Genomic DNA, 6,544 nt, shown 5'->3' with positions numbered 1-6,544 from the left:
GACATAGACAATAGGGTGGTGAAGGCCTGGGGTGGAGGGTGGAGGGTAGAGGGTGGGGTGGGCTGGAGGGGGTCAATGGGGGGGAAAAGGGGACATATGTGTAAAAAAAAAAAGGAAAAATACCTAGGCTATAAAATACAGGATCTCTCCCCCCTCCCCCGACGCTCAGTTCTCACTACATGCTAGGCACTGTTCTGTTTGATGTTTTAACCCATTCAGCCCTTGCTAAGACCATGTAAGGAAGCTGCGATTATGGATGAGAAAATGGCATTGGCACTTTAAGTAATTTGCTCTGGGTCACCCATTATGAAGTATCAAAGCCTAGATTTGGACCCAAGCCTCCTGGAGGCAGAGACTGTGTCTTTTACCACACTGCCCTCTCCCCGGCCTCATGGAGGGCAAGACATAGACCCATCCCTAGTGGGCCCACCATATGCCTGGAAAGACCCCAAGATACATGTTTGAAATGACAGATTACAGTCTGTCATTTAGTCATAGGCTGCTGTTTGAAAGGACCTAGTAACTGACATCTCTGCTGTAGTTTGGAACCACTTGAAAAAGATTCAGGAGTCAGACAGCTAGACATCAATATATTCTCCTTATATGTGATGCTCATACATCCGAGGACATAATTTAGATCTGGACTGGACCAGGTAGGTTTCCTAATATTGGACCCTCTTATTAGGAAGATTCTTCCACTCACTCACGGGCAGGGCTGGAGAATTGCAGAGCTTTCCCCATGGGTCTGGCCCTCTCACTGGGGAGAATTGAGTGGGCAGAGCACGGCAAATTTTACTCTAATGAAGAGCTACTTACTCCTGGGCAATAGGCAACAGGCCTCTTTGGCATTTGGTGAAGACTATGGATCTGTTCTCAGAATAATCTTTTTGTGTGCATAAAATAAAATATACGGCATTACAAAGAAAGCCAATTAAACTAAAATATAACCCTGGAAGTCGAAATAAACAAATTTATGATAAACTAGGCGCCCAGCGCGCAATTCAAAATTGCCCGGCGCCGCCCACCCTCAAGTCGCCGTTCTGGCCCTGCCTCGCTCCCCGGGCCCCACAGCGGCCTCCCGCAGCGCATGCGCAAGGAGGCCCCTGCTGCCCCGCCCCCGACACTGAGCGCGCATCTTCCTCCTGTCCCGTGGACCCATTAATGTGTCAAGGTTAATTAGCATATTTCTCTATTTTATTTATTTAGATAGATAGATAGATAGATAGATAGATAGATAGATAGATAGGTAGATAATATATGTGCTTTTTGCTACTGTGTTAAATAATAAGACTTAGTGGCAGGGTTAATAACTATTATAAATTCAAAGTAGTGAAGAACGTGAATGATGTTTTGAGATATCTGCAACCAGGGAAATGTCTTGAAAACATCTGTGACTTCTATTTGATACAGATTCATAGACATTGCTACTATTACAGTGGTTGGTTATCCATATTCATATTTGCAGGAAATATTACATTTTAGTTAGAGGTCAGAGAAAATAAAGATATAAGGTTTTTTTCTTATTAAGTCCATGGGTCTCCTAAAAGCGACCATGGAACTCAGGTTAAGAGTACTTGCTCTAGCCTGGCCTGCATGGCTCAGTGGTTAGGTGTCAACCTATGAACCAGGGGTGTGGGGGAGTTGCAGTTTGATTCCCGGTTGGGGACACATGCCCAGGTTGTGGGCTCCAACTTTGGTGAGGGATGTACAGGAGGCAGCCAATCAATGATTCTCTCTCTTCATTGATGTTTCTATCTCCCCCTCTCCCTTCCTCTCTGAAATCAATATATTTTTTTAATCCTCACCCAAGGATATTTTCCCATTGATTTTTAAAGAGAGTGGAAGAGAGAGGGAAAGACAATATCAATGTGAGAGAAACACATCGATTGGTTACCTCCTGCACACGCCCCCACCAGGGCTTGGGCCAGGGAGGAGCCTGCAACTGAGGTACATGCCCTTGACCAGAATCGAACCCGGGACCCTTTGGTCCGCAGGCCAACGCTCTATCCACTGAGCCACACCAGCTAGAGCCAATAAAAATATATTTTTAAAAAGGGAGTACTTGCTTTAATGGAAGCCCCTCCCCTGGAAACAGAAGTAGGTAATAAGCATTATCTCCAACAGTATATGTTACATGAGCAAGACTATGGTAATGATCAAGTTTGCTTACATTGTACATAAATGGCCAGATTTATTTTTTTAATATATTTTTCAAACATTTTTATTTTTTTTTTTTTTAGAGGGAAGGAAAGACAGAGAGAAATATCAATGTGAGAGAGACACATCGCCCAGGCTGGGGAGGAGGCTGCAACCAAGATATGTACCCTTGACCAGAATCGAACCCAGGACCCGGAGCCTTCTGTCCACAGGCCCACGCTCTACCCACTGAACCAAACCAGCTAGGGCAAAATGGCCAGAACATTCAATGGTTATCACAGTAGGTTGAAAAGGAGTTGCTCACATGGCATGCATTATTCATTCAATCCTTAAAATGACCCTCCATTTTCAAGTAAGGAAACTGAGAGATTAATGTAACTTGTCAAAGGTCACACACCTGGCTCATGGAGGGGTCAGGATTTGAATCTAGATAGTCTGGCTCCAGAACCCATGGTTTTAACCACTAAACTAAAGCTGCTTAATAAGTTTAGAGGGCCAGACTAGGAATAACTAGGACTACATCTAATTGCCATCTACAAAGTTACTGCTGTAGAAAAAACATATAAATCAATCCTTAGAAGACAACTAAGAGAGAGATCAGGGACTATAGAACACCATGTAGTTGCCCGTTATTCACCGTATTAAAATAAGCAGAATTATCTAAAGTAGCCTCATTTGGGCTTGCTCGGTGGAGCAGAGTATGGAGGCACTTCCACTGAACTCAGAGTTTTGACAGGAGGGCACATCACTTCTAAAGGGCTCTGCTGAGAAACTGTGACGGATATAAGACTTTCCCTGCTTGCAAGCTAAAAGTTAGTCTGCCTCAGTTTCATGGATACCAGCAGAAGGTACAAGAATATTGGGTCGGAGATAAATGACTTTATTACTCGTAACACAACAGGCAGCATGAACTTCATGTTTGCATTGGTTCCCAACACAGAGGTGGGCCCAAGTGGATGTGAGCCACCGGGGAGGAACCCACACTTAGGAAAGCCCAGTATTTTAAATGGGGCTGCAAGTAAACCTGCCCAAGTTTTACTCTAGAGGCAGACACTGTCTTTATTATGCCCATTAACAAACAAATTTGCCTTTGGCACCAGAGGGCTACACTACCTCTGTCTCCTAAGGCTGTCCACTATACAAACTTCCTGAGAAAGTTAGTCCAAAATAAAAGCCGTCAGTGCCTTTGTTCACAAAATGTGCAGAAGCAAGAGAAACCCACGGAGAAGTGTCTCCCAACAAACTTCATGTGCTGGCAGCTGGAATTCCCAGGTAATTTCTTTAAATAGTTAGAGTCCAACTCCAGACTGCCTGGCACCCAAGTACTTGGTGCCTCCTTTCATTGCTGGGATTGTTTTCTCATGTTCACCCTATAAAAGCAGAGCAATAAGGGTGCAAGTCCCTCTACTGGAACATAGGTCTTGTAAGTTTTCCTTTCCCCCAATACCAATAAAGCTGATGACTAAATTCATTCCAAGCCCTGTGCAGGACAGGCAAGACCCAGATGGTCTCAGTCTAGCAGACAAAGAGAAATAACAAGTCATGTAAGAGTTCCCAGCAGCCAGAAGGAGGAAGATCAAACAAGACATGCACCCAGCAAAACAGGATTAATAGAGGACACAGATAACAACTTAAAAAATAAAACTAGGATTTGAAGAGATTCAAATACAGCATTAGGGTGGCCAACTGTCTCATTTCACCTGGGGCTGAGGGAGTTCCACAGTTGTGGGGCTTTCAGTGCTAAAATCAGGACATTCTGCTTAAACCAGGATAAGTTGGTCATCCTATACATGCACACATCTTCCCATACTTTCTGTAATTATATGCTATGATTTCAAATTTTAAAATGCACTAGGTGAGTTAAAGGAGAGAATGGCTATAGTTGTAGTCAGAGTTAGTAATCTGGGTGAAGGGGAAGAAATATCTCAAAGCATAATATCTCAAAAATATGGAACTCATAGGGGAAAAGATAAGAAACTTGAAGAACAGATGTAGCCATTAAATTCTTTTGAAATGAGGATGTGACATTGACTTATCCGATAGTTAAAAGAATTTTAAAATCTACAATTTAAATCATCTGATCCTGCCAGTAAAACCATGCTTTCATTTGTGCACACATAAATTTCTGTGTTGCAATACGGGGAGGGAAGGGAGAAAAAGTGCAAGAAGTCCCAGTAGGTTCCATGAGAATTACAACAGTTAATCTATACATTATAGTAAATTAAATTACTATTCAACAATTAACAATTCCCTCCCCTTTATCTAACATGAATGAGCAGGTTGTACTTCCCTATATCTTGACTTTAAGTTGGCCATGTGACTCACTTTGACCAATGGACTGTTAGTGGATATGATACAAGCAGAAGCTTGAATTACACCTGCATAGTGGGCTCACCATTCTATACTTCTGCTTTCTGAGGCGCCTGATCTGAGTAGGATGAGACATATATAAAGCAGACGTGGACCCAACCTGTATCTCAGAGTTGAGCCCAGCCTAGATTTGTAGATGTGTGAGTGACCAATAAATGCTTATTGTTTAACTAGATGACTGGTGCACAAAATTCATGCATGGGGGGGTCCCCTCAGCCCAGCCTGCACCCTCTCCAATCTGGGACCCCTCAGGGGATGTCCGATTGCCATTTTAGGCCCGATCCCAGAGATCGGGCCTAAACTGGCAATCGGACATCCCTCTCACAATCCAGGACCACTGGCTCCTAACCGCTCACCTGCCTGCGTGCCTGATCGCCCCTAATGGCCTCTGCCTGCCTGCCTGATCACCCCTAACTGCCCCCCTGCCGGCCTTATCACCCCAACCGCCTACTACTGGCCTGATCGCCCCACGTAGCCTGCTCTTCGGTCGTTTGGTCACCCCTCACTGCCCTCCCTGCCGGCCTGGTTGTCCCACGCAGCCTGCTGTTCGGTCGTTTGGTCACCCCTCACTTACCCCCCTGTTGGCCTGGTTGCCCCACACAGCCTGCTGCTCAGTCATTTGGTCGTCCCTCACTAACCCCGCCCCTGCCGGCCTAGTCACCCCACACAGCCTGTTCAGTCGTCCGTTCGGTTGCGATGGTCACTTAGGCTTTTATTATTATAGATGCTGATGAGATTTTTTTAAAAATATTTTTTATTGATCTTTTACAGAGAGAAAGGGAGAGGGATAGAGAGTTAGAAACATCGATGAGAGAGAAACATCGATCAGCTGCCTCCTGCACACTCCCTACTGGGGATGCACCCGCAACCAAGGTACATGGCCTTAACCAGAATCGAACCTGGGACCTTTCAGTCCGCAGGCCGACGCTCTATCCACTGAGCCAAACCAATTAGGGCCTGATGAGATTTTTGTGGTAATTAGTTACATAGCATTATTGTGCCAATAGCTGAAATACACACTTAGGTATACCTTGGTCAAATTCTAAATCTCAAGAATAAAAAAATAAATATTAAGTTTCCAATCAGAAAGAATAAGTTATCTTCAAATAAAAAGTAAGATGAATATTGGATTTCTCTTATACAACACTGAAAGTCCTAGAAGCTAGAAGATGTTGAAATAACATCTAGAGATAATAAAAGTAAAGGACTACAACCCAAGAATCTCATACCCAGCTAGCATTTCATTCATCCATCAGGGTAAAAAAAGAGCTTTTTCAATTTTTTAAGAATTAAAAAATTTTAACAACCACATGACCTATTTGAGGAAAATACTCTCAAGAAATCATTCTCACCAAACAATGAATGAATAAAAACAGAGGCCTAGGTGTGTAGTAGGCTATACCAGCTAGACTTGTATAAGTGCACTCTATAATGTTCATGCGATGATGAAATCACATAACAATGCATTTCTTAAAATGTATCCCCTTCATAAAGCAACACATGACTATATATCAGTCATTTCAGGAAATGTGAATGGACTTAATTCTTTTTTTAATATGATTTATTGATTTCAAAGAGAGGACGGGAGAGGGAGAAAGATAGAAGTATCAATGATAAGAGAGAATCATCGATCGGCTGCCTCCTGCACGCCCACCACTGGGGATCAGGCCCACAACCCGGGCATGTGGCCCAACCAGGAATTAAACCTCAACCTCCTGGTTCATAGGTCTAACCACTGAGCAACACTGGCCAAGCATGAATAGACTTAATTCTATCAAAAAACCAAAAATGTCAAAATGACTTTAAAAACAAAACAAAACTCAGCTATATGATAATTTATAAGAAATAAAGAGATAGCAGTTCAATGCCATAAGAAACAGAAATGGAGATGTTATTATTAGCAAAGGAGGAATTGATGGTGAAAGAACCTACAAAAGACCACAGAGGGACGCTGTGGGACAAGAGCAGGCACAGTTTAAGAAGTGTCAAAAACTTGTATGTCTCGCTCGGCAGGAAG

This window comes from Myotis brandtii, unplaced genomic scaffold (genome assembly GCF_000412655.1).
Source record: "Myotis brandtii unplaced genomic scaffold, ASM41265v1 scaffold156, whole genome shotgun sequence".
NCBI lineage: Eukaryota > Metazoa > Chordata > Mammalia > Chiroptera > Vespertilionidae > Myotis > Myotis brandtii.
The sequence above is the reverse complement of the archived record's forward strand: the minus strand, read 5'-3'. Positions refer to the sequence as shown.